We start from the raw sequence: 13311 nt of genomic DNA on the forward strand, positions 1-13311 counted from the left end.
CAGGGGGAATGCTCTCAGTTTTTCCCCATTGAGTATGATGTTGGCTTCAGGTTTCTCATATATGGCCTTTATTATGTTGAGGTATGCCCCCTCTATTCCCATTTTGCTGAGAGTTTTTATCATAAATGGGTGTTGTACTTTATCAAATGCTTTTTCCGTGTCTACTGATATTATCATGTGGTTTTTGTCTTTCATTTTGTTTATGTGGTGTATCACATTTATTGATTTGCAAATATTAAACCATCCTTGCATCCCTGGGATGAATCCTACTTGATCATGGTGTATGATCTTTCTAATGTGTGCTGGATCCGGTTTGCCAATATTTTGTTGAGGATTTTAGCATCTATGTTCATCAGCGATATTGGCCTGTAGTTTTCTTTCTTTGTTGTGTCTTGACCTGGTTTTGGAATTAGGGTTATACTGGCTTCATAGAACGAGTTTGGGAGTCTTCCCTCTTTTTGTATCTTTTGGAATAGTCTGAGGAGGATAGGAGTTAGTTCTTTCCTAAATGTTTTGTAGAATTCACTTGTGAAGCCATCCGGTCCTGGGCTTTTGTGTGCTGGGAGTTTTTTGATTACTGCTTCAATTTCGCTAGCTGTTATTGGTCTATTCAGACTTTCTGCTTCTTCTTGATTCAGTTTGGGAAGACTACAGTTTTCCAGGAATCTGTCCATTTCCTCTAGGTTGTCAAATTTCTTGCCATACAGTTGTTCGTAATAATTTCTTATAATTCTTTGTATTTCTGTTGTATCAGTTGTGATTTCTCCTCTTTCGTTTCTGATTTTATTTATTTGGGTCCTCTCTCTTTTTTTCTTGATGAGCCTGGCTAAAGGCTTGTCAATTTTGTTTATCTTTTCAAAGAACCAGCTCCTACTTTTGTTGATCTTTTGAATTGTTACTTTAGACTCTATGTCGTTTAATTCTGCTCTGATCTTGGTGATTTCTTTCCTTCTACTTGATCTGTGTTTTGCTTGTTGTTCTTCCTCTAGTTCTTGTAGCCTTAGGGTTAAATTTTTTATTAGAGATTCTTCTAGCTTTTTTAGGTAGGCTTGTATTGCTATGAACTTTCCTCTTAAGACTGCTTTCGCTGTATCCCATAGGTTTTGGGTTGTTGTGTGTTCATTATCATTGGTTTCCAGGAACTTTTTGATTTCTTCCTTGATGTCATTGTTGACCCATTCATTATTTAATAGCATGTTATTCATTCTCCATGAGTTTGAATGTTTTTGAGTTTTTTCCTTGAGGTTGATTTCCAATTTTAAGCCATTGTGATCTGAGAAGATGTTTGATATAATTTCAATTTTCTGGAATTTATTGAGGCTTGTTTTGTGTCCTTCCATGTGGTCTATCTTTGAAAATGTTCCATGTGCACTTGAGAAATATGTATATTTTGCTTCTTTGGGGTGAAAACTTCTATATATATCGACTAAGTCCATTTGATCTAAAGCGTTGTTCAGTGCCTCAATATCTTTGGTGTTTCTTTGCTTTGAAGATCTGTCCATTGTTGACAATGGGGTGTTAAAGTCCCCTACTACGAGTGTGTTGCTGTCTATGTCTTTCTTGGAGTCTTTCAAAATTTTCCTTATATATTTGGGTGCTCCTAAGTTGGGTGCATATATATTTATAAGGGTTATATCTTCTTGATGGATTATACCACAGTTTTTGGATTCACTCATCTACAGATGGGCACTTAGGCTGTTTCCAGCACTTAGCTATTGTAAACAGTGCTACTATGAGCATAGGTGTGCATAAGTTCTTTTGAATTAGGGTTTTAGGATTTTGGGAGTATAACCCTAGCAGTGGAATCACTGGTTCAAAAGGCACTTCCATTTTTAGTTTTTTGAGGTAATTCCATACTGTTTTCCATAGTGGCTGCACCAGTCTGTGTTCCCGTTTCTCCACATCCTCACCAGCAGTTGTTTTTTGTTGATTTGTTGATGATGACCATTCTGACAGGTGTAAAGTGGTATCTCGTTGTGGTATTTATTTGTATCTCTCTGATGGCTAATGATGTTGAGCATTTTGTCGTGTTTCTATGGACCTTCTGTATGTCCTCTTCGGGGAAGTGTTTGTTCAGGTCCTTTGCCCATTTTTTAATTGGATTGTCTGTTTTCCAGATGTGCAGTTGTATAAGCTATTCATATATTTTGGAGAAAAGTCCTTTGTCTGAGATATAATTGGCAAATATGTTTTCCCACATAATTGGTTTCCTTTTCATATTGCTGATGTTTTCTTTTGCTGAGCAGAAAGTCTTTACTTTGATGTAGTACCATTTGTTTATTTTTTCCTTTATTTCTCTTGCCTTAGGAGATATATCCGTGAAAATATTGTTACGTGGGATATCTGAAATTTTCCTGCCTATGTTTTCCTCTAGAACTTTTATGGTGTCACGGCTTACATTTATGTCTTTGATCCATCTTGAGTTTATTCTCGTGTGTGGTGTAAGTTGGTGGTCAAGTTTCATTTTTTTGCAAGTCCCTGTCCAGTTCTCCCAGCACCATTGGTTAAAGAGGCTCTTCTCACTCCATTTTATGTTCCTTCCTCCTTTATCAAATATTAGTTGACTATAGAGGCCTGGGTTTATTACTGGACTCTCTATTCTGTTCCACTGATCTATATGTCTGTTCTTATGCCAGTACCAGACTGTTTTGATCACAGTGGCTTTGTAGTATAGTTTGATATCTGGTATTGTGATTCCCCCTGCTGTGTTCTTCTGTCTCAAGATTTCTCTTGCTATTCGGGGTTGTTTTTCATTCCATATGAATTTATGGAGTATTTGTTCTAGGTCTGTGAAATATGTCATTGGAATTTAGTAGGGATTGCATTGAATCTGTAAATTGTTTTGGGTAGTATGGCCATTTTGATGATGTTGATTCTTCCCATCCAAGAACGTGGTATTTGCTTCCATTTATTTGTATCTTCCTTAATGTCTTTCTTCAATGTTATGTAATTTTCAGAGTACAGTTCTTTTATCTCTTTGGTTAAATTTATTCCTAGGTACTTTATTTTTCTTTTTGCTATAATAAATGGTGTTTTCTTTTTTGTTTCGGTCTCTGATATTTTATTGTTGGTGTACAGAAATGCCTTAGATTTCTGTATATCTATTTTGTACCCTGCTATTTTGCCAAATTTGCTTATTATATTGAGGACTTTTTAGGTGGAGTTTATAGGGTTTTTTATGTATACTATCATGTCATAGGCATATAATGACAGTTTTACTTCTTCTGTCCCAATTTGTATGCCTTTTATTTCTTTTTCTTGTCTGATTGCTGTGACTAGAACTTCCAACACTATGTTGAATAAGAGTGGAGAGAGTGGACATCCTTGTCTTGCTCCTGATTTCAGGGGGAATGCTTTCAGTTTTTATCCATTAAGTATGATGTTGGCTTCAGGTTTCTCATATATAGCCTTAATTATGTTAAGGTATGCTCCCTCTATTCCCATTTTGCTGTGTGTTTTCATCATAAATGGGTGTTGTACTTTATCAAATGCTTTTTCTGCATCTATTGATATGATCATGTGATTTTAGTCTTTCATTTTGTTTAGGTGATGTATTATATTTATTGATTTGTGAATATTAAACCATCCTTGCATCCCTGGGATGAATCCCACTTGATCGTGGTGTATGATCTTTTTGATGTATTGCTGGATCCTGTTTGCCAATATTTTGTTGAGAATTTTAGTATCTATGTTCATCAGTGATATTGGCCTGTAGTTTTCTTTTTTTGTTGTGTTTTGACCTGGTTTTGGAATTAGGATAATACTGGCTTCATAGAAAGAGTTTGGGATTTTACCCTCTTTTTTGATCTTTTGGAATAGTTTGAGGAGCGTAGGAGTTAGTTCTTCCCTAAATGTTTTGTAATATTCACACATAAAGCCATTCGGTCCAGAGCTTTTGTGAACTACGAGATTTTTGATTACTGTTTCAATTTCCTTCTTTGTTATTGGTCTGTTGAGACTTTCGAGTTCTTGATTCAGTCTTGGAAGGTTATATGTTTCTAGAAATTTGTCCATTTCTTCTAGGTTTTCAAATTTCTTGCCATACATTTGTTTGGAGTAATTTCTTAATATCCTTTGTATTTCTGTGGTGTCAGTCGTGATTTCTCCTTTTTCATTTCTGATTTTGTTCATTTGTGTCTTCTCTCTTTTTATCTTGATGTGCCAAGCTAAAGTCTGTCAATTTTGTTTATTTTTTCAAAAAAAGAGCTCCTGGTTTTGTAGATCTTTTGAATTGTTTGTTTAGTCTCTATGTCATTTAATTCTGCTCTGAGCATGATGATTTCCTTCCTTCTTGCTCTGGGCTTTGTTTGCTGTTGTTGTTCTAGTTCCTGTACCTTTAAGGTTAGGTTTTTTATTTGGGATTCTTCTATCCTTTTCAGATATGCCTGTATTGCTATGAACTTCCCTCTCGGGACTGCTTTTGCTGTGTCCCATAGGTTTTGGGCTGTTGTGTGTTCATTATCATTAGTTTCCAGAAATTTCTGGATATCTTCTTTGATGTCATTGTTAAGCCATTGATTATTTAATAGCATGTTATTCATTCTCCATGAGTTTGGGTGTCTTTGATTTTTTTCTGTGAAGTTGATTTCTAGTTTCAAGGCATTGTGGTCTGAACAGATGCTTGATATAATTTCAATTTTCTTGAATTTGTTGAGGCTTGTTTTGTGTCCTATCATGTGGTCTACCTTTTAAAATGTCCCATGTGCTTTGAAAAGAATGTATATTTTGCTGCTTTGGTGTGAAATGTTTTATATATATATCAGTTAAGTCCATGCGGTTTAGTGTGTTGTTCAATGCCTGTATATCCTTGGTGTTTCTTTGCTTCAAAGATCTGTCTATTGTTGGTAATGGAGTGCTGAAGTCCCCTACTATGAGTGTGTTGCTGTTAATATCCTTCTTGTGGTCTTCTAGTATTTTCTTTACATATTTGGTGCTCCTATGTTGGGTGCATATATGTTTTTCACTGTTATATCTTCTTGATGGATCGTTCCCTTAAGTATTATGAAATGTCCTTCTTTATCTCTTTTTATTACCCTTACTTTTAAATCCGTTTTGTCTCTTATGAGTACTCATACCCCAGCTTTTTTTTCATGTCTGTTTGCTTGGAATAATTTTTTATATACCTCTACTTTCAGTCTGTGTAAATATTTTGTTTTGAGGTGTGTTTCTTTAGACAGCAAATATGTGGGTCCTGTTTTCTTATCCATTCCATTACCCTATGTCTTTTAATGGGAGCATTTAATCCATTTACATTTAAGATTATTATTGACATGTATTTGTTCATTTCCCTTTGTACCTGTGTTCCTCTCATATTTTTTTTCTTCTTTTTCTTAAAGCACCCCCTTTAGCATCTCTTGCAATGCTGGTTTGGTGGAGATGTATTCTTTTAGTTTTCCTTTGTCTGAGAAACTCCTTATTTCACCTTCCATTTTGAATGAGATCCTTTCTGGGTAGAGTATTCTTGTTTGGAGACCTTTGTTTTTCATTGCTTGAAATATTTTTGACCATTCCCTTCTGGCTTGTAGTGTTTCTGTTGAGAAATCATTTGTTATCCTTATCAGAGCTCCCTTGTATGCTATTTGCTGTTTTTCTCCTGCTGCTTTTAGGATTCTCTCTTTGTCTCTGAATGTTGCCATTTTAATTATGATGTGTCTTGGAGTGGTTTTTCTTGGGTTCCTCTTCATTGTGACTCTCTGTGCTTCTTGAACTTGCATGACTTTTTCTCTCATTAGGTTAGGAAAATTTTCTGTCATTACTTCTCTTATCAGCTTCTCTATCCCTTGTTCTTCTTCTTCTCCTTCTTTTATTTCAATGATCTGGATATTATTGTCTCATGTTATTTTATAATTCCCTTAGACCGTCTTCATACTTTTTCAATCTTTTTTCATTTTGTTTGTTGTCTGGGAATTTTTTTCTACATTGTTCTCTAACTCACTTATCAGATTCTTTGCTTCATTTAGCCTGCCTTTGATCTATTCTGCCGTGTTTTTCAGTTCAGAGATTGTATTCTTTATTTCTTCCTGGTTTTTATTAATATTTTCTATGTCACTTTTTATGCTGGTGTAGTTCTCTGTAAGTTCCCTGTAATTTTCTTGGAGCAGTTGGTAACTTCGTTGTAGGTTGTTGTTATTTTTGAGGTTTTCGAACATATTGAGCTTCTTCACCACCATAGTTTTGAATTCCATGTCTGACATTTGGGCTATGTCTATTCCATCTACCTCTCTTTCTGAGGATTCCTCTTTTCTTTTCATTGAGAGGTTGTTTCTGCATCTTACCATGTTGGATTCTTCTTGTTTGTTTTTGTTATTTGGATTTGTCTACTTTGCCTTCCCACCTTTGTAGTATGAGATTTTTTGTGGTAGATCTGGGGGTTTCCGTGGTGCAGTCTCTTTGATCTCCTGAGCCTGATGTTTTTGGGGTACCTTTTCTGTCATTTGTTTATGCTGTCTGGTTATATTTCAGATGCTCTTTGTTAGGATCTTCCTTCTGGCTAGTTGATTGAGAGTCACTCTATCCACTTAATCTTGAATTCTTTTGTGGAGATGTCAGTTCAGCCTTTGTGTGCAGTCTTCTTTCTCTGGATCCACAGCTGATCTACTGAAGCAGGCCAGAGCTTCCTGATCCTGGCGGCAGTGGTGTGCGCCTGTGTGCAGTGTTGGTTGCGCTAGCCTGGCGCTCACTGGGTCGAGTGTCTAGGTAACACCCGCTCGCCCGAGGTGGCCAGCGCGTTCGTTTGGTGCCTGTTGGAGTCGAGCAGGGTGCTTGTGCGCGCGTGCATCTGCTCAGGCAAGGTGGCCTGCGCACTAGACTCAGGCCTGCCAAGCTGTGCCCTGGGAGTTGGTCTCTCACCCCTTTGGGTGGGTCCCCAGACACTTGTGCACGGTGGAAGTGGGCGTCTGTGAGTTGCAGCCGCCCATTGTTTCTGCACACGCCTGTGCGGGCACAAGTATAGCTTGTGCAAGTGGGCTGTGCGCTGGCTTGGTGCCTATTGGGGTGGGCCAGGGGTGTCTGCGCTCAGTCTCCTGCGTCACCAGAAGGCCGATTTTGTGTCTGTTGGTACATTGATCTTATGGCTGTTGGTGTACATTCGAGGGGTACCTGGACACATGGCCAGCAACCTGGCTGTGCACCTGGGCCAGTTGATGAGGGCACCTATCATCCCCAACCTCTCTTCCCCTCTCCACAGCACACGAGAGAAAAATATAAAGGAAAAACACGTTCTTATATACACAGAAGTACGCTGTTTCTTGTTTCTCTGTGCCAGATGCCACCTGGCTCACTCCTGGCTCTGCCACCGAGCAGAGACCCGCTCTCCTCCTGATTCCTCTCTGGGGAAGCCTGTGGTCACTAAAAAGTCTTTGTGTATTTCTAGCCGCAGCTCAGGAAGCCATCCCAGTCAGAAATCCCATCTCGTCCCTTTTTCCTCTGCTATCCTCACCAAACAGGTCATTCCCAGATGATCTTCTCTGATGCAGCAGTGCCAAGGCTCAACTCCTACCAGTTCAGACACTCACTGAGATGTTCTGTCTTCAATCATTCCAAACTACAGATGGGTCTCGAGAGCTGTAAAGTGCAGCCTACCCTCACTCCTCCACCATCTTCCTTCCAATATCTTATTTATAATGGAAGTGTCAAATAGCTTTTATCATCTATCTTGTAATATTATATCCTTAAATAATTTTAATAAAATTTAATTTTGAGATGATTTATTCTTCACTGATTAGCAATACTGGAAAAATTAAATATATGCAGAGAGCCATAGAAACATCTGAAAATATAATAGTCAGTTATATTAGATATTAGAATCAAAGACAAGAGAGTTATTTCCTTACACAATGATCTTCAACCAGCAGCACGTTCCTTACAATATTTATTGGTCAATATCAACTAGAGTCTTTAATATAATTTCAATAGTTTGCAGTTGCATAATTCATCCAATAATTGGTAATATAGAATATTGAAAAAGCCATAATATTAATACAGTGTTGTATATCTTTGTTTTAAATATGCTATTTTATATCCCACTTAGACAAACAAATAAATTTTGACATTTATTTTTGGATTATATATGGACTGATCACGGAATTTGTGATCAAATGGGGCTTCCTTATTTTTCTGGTATTTCCTTCATTGGACTATGCAATTTATTTGGCATCAAGAATATAATTTCAGAAAAATACCCTAAGCTCTGAGCTTTATTATTTCCATCCTTCTTCTCACTTTAGACTTTGTTTGTTGTTGTTTTTCAAGTTCCTTTAAGTGTGAAGTTAGATTGTTAATTTCAGCTTTTTCTTATTTTTTAAGATAAGCCTGCAATGCTACAAATTTCCCTCTTTGGATTTCCCTCTTTGGATTTCCCTCCCACAGATTTTGAATTGTAGTGTCCTCATTTTTATTGGTTTTTCAAGATAACTTATGATTTCTTCTTTGATCTCATTGTTGAGCCATTCATTGTTTAATAATATGTTATTTAGCTTCTATGTCTTTGTACTTCTTTTAGTATTCTTCTTGTGATTGATTTCTAGTTTCATAACATTGTGGTTTGAGAAGATGTTTGATTATAATTTCAATCTTCTGTAATTTATTGAGACCTTTTTTTGTCTTTTAACAGGTGGTCTATCCTAGTAAACATTGCACGTGCACTTTAAAATTATGTATATTCTGATGTTTTGTGGTGAAATGCTCTGAAGATATCAATTAAATCATTTTGATTTAGTGTGTCACTTAAGACCACTGTCTCCTTGTTGATTTTTTGTCTTAAAGATATATCCATTGAAGTCCACGGGGCGCAAAAAATCCCCAACTATAACTATTTCTGTTGATCTCCCTTTATGTCCATCAAGATTTGCTTCACATATTTAATTGCTCCTTATGTTGAATGCATAAATGTTTACTAGGGTTATATCCTCTTGTTGGGTTGTTCCTTTCATCATTATGTAGTTTTCTTTTTGTCTCTTATATAGCCTTAGTTTTAAAGTCTCTTTCGTCAGATATAAGTACTGTTACCCCAGCTTTTTTTTTACCCCATTTCCGTTTGCATGAAATATCTTTTTCTATACCTTTGCTTTTAGTTTGCTTTCCATCTGAGATAGGTCTCAGATGCAATATATATATATATATGGGTCTTGTTTTCTTATCGATTCAGCTACCTCATGTCTTTTGGTTGGAGCATTTAAGCCATTTATATAAGGTGATTATTGATAGATATGTATTTAGTGCCATTTTGTTGTTAGATGTTTTCCTCTTTTTTTTCTTTCCTTTTTCTTCTTCTTCTCCCCCTCCTCCCCTCCTTCTCCTCTTCCACCTCCTCCTCCTCCTCCTCCTCTTTCTTCTTCTTCTTCTTCTTCTTCTTCTTCTTCTTCTTCTTCTTCTTCTTCTTCTTCTTCTTCTTCTTCTTCTTCTTCTTCTTCTTCTTCTTCTTCTTCGTCTTCTTCTTCTTCGTCTTCTTCTTCTTCTTCTTCTTCACTAATGCTTTAACATTTGTTGCAGTACTTATTTGATGTTAACAAACTCTAATTATTCTTATCTGGAACTCTTCTTATTCCTGCTTTGATTTTTTTTTTTTAGATTTTTTTTTTTTTTTTAGAGAGAAGGGAAGGAAAGTAAAAAGAAAGGGAAAGAAACATCAATGTGTGGTTGCCTCTCGTGTGCCCCCAACTGGGGACCTGACCCACAACTCAGGCATGTGCCCTGACTGCGAACTGAACTGGTGACCCTCTGGTTCACAGGGTAGAACCAAATCCACTAAACTTTATCAGCCAGGGCTCTCCTTCAATTTTAAACGATAGCCTTGCTGGGTAAAGTAGCCTTGGTTGTAGGTCCATGCTTTTTATCACCTTGAATATTTCACACCACTCCCTTCTGACCTGAAATGTTTATGTTAAGAAATCATATGCCAGTCTTATTGGTGCTCCCTTGTATATAACTACCTGCATTTCTCTTGTGGCTTTTAGAATTATCTCCTTATCTTTAAACATTATTTTAGTTATGATGTGTCTCAGTATGGGCCTCTGTGTCCAACTTGTGTGGGAGTCTCTGAGCTTTCTGGACTGTGTGTCTTTTTTTCTTCAACAGATAAGGGAAGTTTTCAGTCATTATTTCTTCAAATATATTCTCAATCCCTTGTTTGCTCTCTTCTCCTTCTGGTATTTCCATGATGTGGATGTTGTTACCCTTCCTGTTGCCAAAATATTTCTTAAGCTCTCTTCATTTTTTAAAATTCTTTTTCTTTTGTGCTGCTCTGCCTGGGTGTTTATTTCTACCTTGTCTTCCAGATCACTGACTCAATACTTTGCTTCATCAACCTACTATTTAGTCCTCCCAGTATATTATTTATTTCAGATATTGCATCCTTTATTTCTGACTGGTCCTTTTTTATGATTTCTATAAGTTTTTTCATGGCGTCGAACATTCTTATAATCATTACTCTAAACTCTCTATCTCATAAATTGCTTGCCTCCATTTCATCTAGTTCTTCTGCAGAATTCTCTTGTTCTTTCTTTTGGGGTCTGCCTTCCCATTTTGCTGTTTCTTTGCATTTCCCACCTTAGTTGTTAAATGAATCAGTGATATAGCCTTTAGTTTTAATCAGCAGTATGGCTTAAGGACCACAGGGTGGAACAGAGTAATTCCTGTGGGTGGGTCTATTGCTTCCTCTCAGGCAGATGCCACTGAGAGGGGACTGCTCTGCCTGAGAATAATGGCTTCTACAGTATGGGGAATGACTTATTACAGGGATCCTGGTGCCTGTTCTCTCAGTTTTCTCCCCATAGTCACCACCCCCAGACTCTCCTCAAGCATCTCTAGTCCACTATGCTCTCCGTCTGTTGGATCCCAGGGTAAATGGCTTCAAATGAAATTATGTTCATTGGCTCTTCAAGAGGCTCTCTACAAACCAGCTCTATCTCCCTGGCTGATTGAAATCATGCTGTTTTTAACAACCGGCTGTTATTTGCATTCCTTTTTGGCTCTGGCGCTATAGGCTAGGGAGCCCAGCTTGGGGTTTAGAACCCATACTTCTGAGGTGGAACCCCCTTGGTTACCTAATATTCCTCCATCACTTCAGCTGCCCCTGTGTGAGCCCAGCCAACCTTCTTGTGCCTCCTCCACACTACCTATCAGTCTCATTGTGGTGAAGTGTGTCTTCTGTCTGTTTATGGCTATAAGACTTCTCTCCAGCTAGAGTGCAGTTGGCTTTTCAGAATGACTTCTTTACAATTTTGTTGTAATTCCAGATTGGTCTTCGGAGGAAGTTAGCATAGTTTTCACTTACGTCTCTGGCATCTTGGATCTCCTAAAATTTAATTTTTATTAAAGGCAGCATTTTTTTTGCCCTTGCCTATGAATGTTATCCTCAGATCTGAATCTCTGTTTATTGTTTATATAAATAATAATGTTGTTGACTCTATAATTATTAACCTTTTAGGGATCGTTTTTTAAACATTTCTGGGCTAGTTGAAGTTTTGCTTTGGGAGGCCTAGGCTTTATGTATCAATATTTAGACAAACTTTTCTTCTGTGCATAGGATCAGCACAAAAAGTTAAGTATCTGTAACTAATACAGAACTTACACAATTCTGTGTACTATTCTAAATGCTTTATGTATATTTATTGTACCCTCATAGCAGATGCTATTATTAGACCAAATTTATCAATGGGATAATGAAAGCATAGGGTTGTTGAATAGTTGCCTAAAGTCAGTACAGTTTAGTAAGAGATAGAGCTGGGATTCAAATAAGAAAGTCTTGTTTTAGAGTGCATATGCATAATCACTATGTTATACAGTTTTTTCATAGTTCAATATTTTAGCCACAGATTAAATGAAATCATCAATGAAAAAACATATGCTATTCCTATGGTAATGCTTACCCCTTAGTATTCAAGCTTTTATTTAAAAAATAAATTATTTTGGCCCTGGCCAAGTAGCTCAGTTGGTTAGAGTGTCATCCTGATATGCAAAGGTTGTTGGTTCAATCCTCAGTCAGGGTGCATACAAATATCAACCAATAAATGTATAAATAAGTGGAACAAAAAAATCTATGTTTCTCTCTCCCTTCTCTCTAAAATCAATAAATAAAAATTTTTAAAAAGGACAAAGATACCTGATTAGAGTGAATTACTTAAGGACTCAGTATGATTTCAGATTGAAAAGAAAAACAAAAGTATAGCAATGTAAGTTTCCTTGAACTGGACAACATGCTAGTCAACCATATATCTGGGTTCTTTAGTCTCTTTCTCTTTGCTTTTTTTTTTTTTTTTTTAAACTGGAATGGTGGGAGGAGCCAGTTGAGGAAAGGTCCTGTTCTCATTATCTGGAGCACTACTGCCATCATGAGCAAGTAGTTTCAAAACACCCAAAGTTGTTACAGTTTCCTTATTCTGAGGTCAACCAATTAAAGAAGACACAACCCAAGAGAAGGTAGAACACACTTGGTTTCCAAGTTGTACCTCCGTACCTACTCACCGAAGGACTTAGGAGAGACTTGGACATTGTCTGTATCTTGATGTAGAACCTAGAGAGTGAGGTCTTAAGAGGTCTAGGCACAAGAAATCATGGGCACAGGGCTTAGTTTTCCTTCTAGTTTGGAGAGAACTAGAGAAATCCACCCAAATATAAATGTAGGTTCTTGTGGGCTTTTGTCTCTTTTTCCTGTCCCTTGCAGCAAAAGCAGGCTTTCACATGGTGTCCTAGGGCTATGGGGCTTAGGTCAGGTCAAGATGTTCAAGCTTGTTACAAGGAAAGTTTAGCTACATCTTGATCTTTAAGTTTGGTGAGGTCCATTTATCTTTTAATTTGTTGTCTACCAAAACCAGTCTTCATGCAGCAGTTTTTTTTTCATTCAACATTACTTGTCTAGCATTTTCACATAGCATCAGATTGTCTTCTTCCAGTGATAAGTTAGGTTGGTCCGGGCAGAAAAGGGAGAAGAAATTGCCTGAAGCCTATAGGAGGTCATCTCTAGCTGCCATTTTACAAATCCAGTGGTCTCTGACCTGGCTTCTTACCCAGGCAACCCCAGAGTTCTCAATTTTCTTGCCTAATGTTGAATAATTGACAAGTATCTGGCAAGAGTTATCTGAGAAGATCCAGATAGTTCACCTCATTACAGTGCTCCACATGGAATGATAACTAGACTTACATATGTATAGACTCTAATCAGAAATTATTCAGGGTTTTGCCTTATAGTTTCATCATTTAACGTCAGAACATAGCACTTTCTTATGTCATTAAACATTCTTCATTTTCTTCATGTGACAGCTTCTTGAAAAGTCTCAGAATTCACAGATCTTTGAAGAAACACTGCATCACAAA

At 37.2% G+C, this 13311-nt stretch overlaps 1 pseudogene; it reads right to left on the reverse strand.

Annotated features, from left to right (window-relative positions):
* Window positions 1-6594: 6594 nt before the first annotated feature.
* The window catches only part of LOC149990717 (calcium-binding and coiled-coil domain-containing protein 2 pseudogene), a 36014-nt pseudogene continuing 29297 nt past the window's right edge, over window positions 6595-13311 (reverse strand).

Source organism: Furipterus horrens, unplaced genomic scaffold, assembly GCF_987537825.1.
Source record: "Furipterus horrens unplaced genomic scaffold, mFurHor1.1.pri manual_scaffold_17, whole genome shotgun sequence".
Lineage (NCBI taxonomy): Eukaryota > Metazoa > Chordata > Mammalia > Chiroptera > Furipteridae > Furipterus > Furipterus horrens.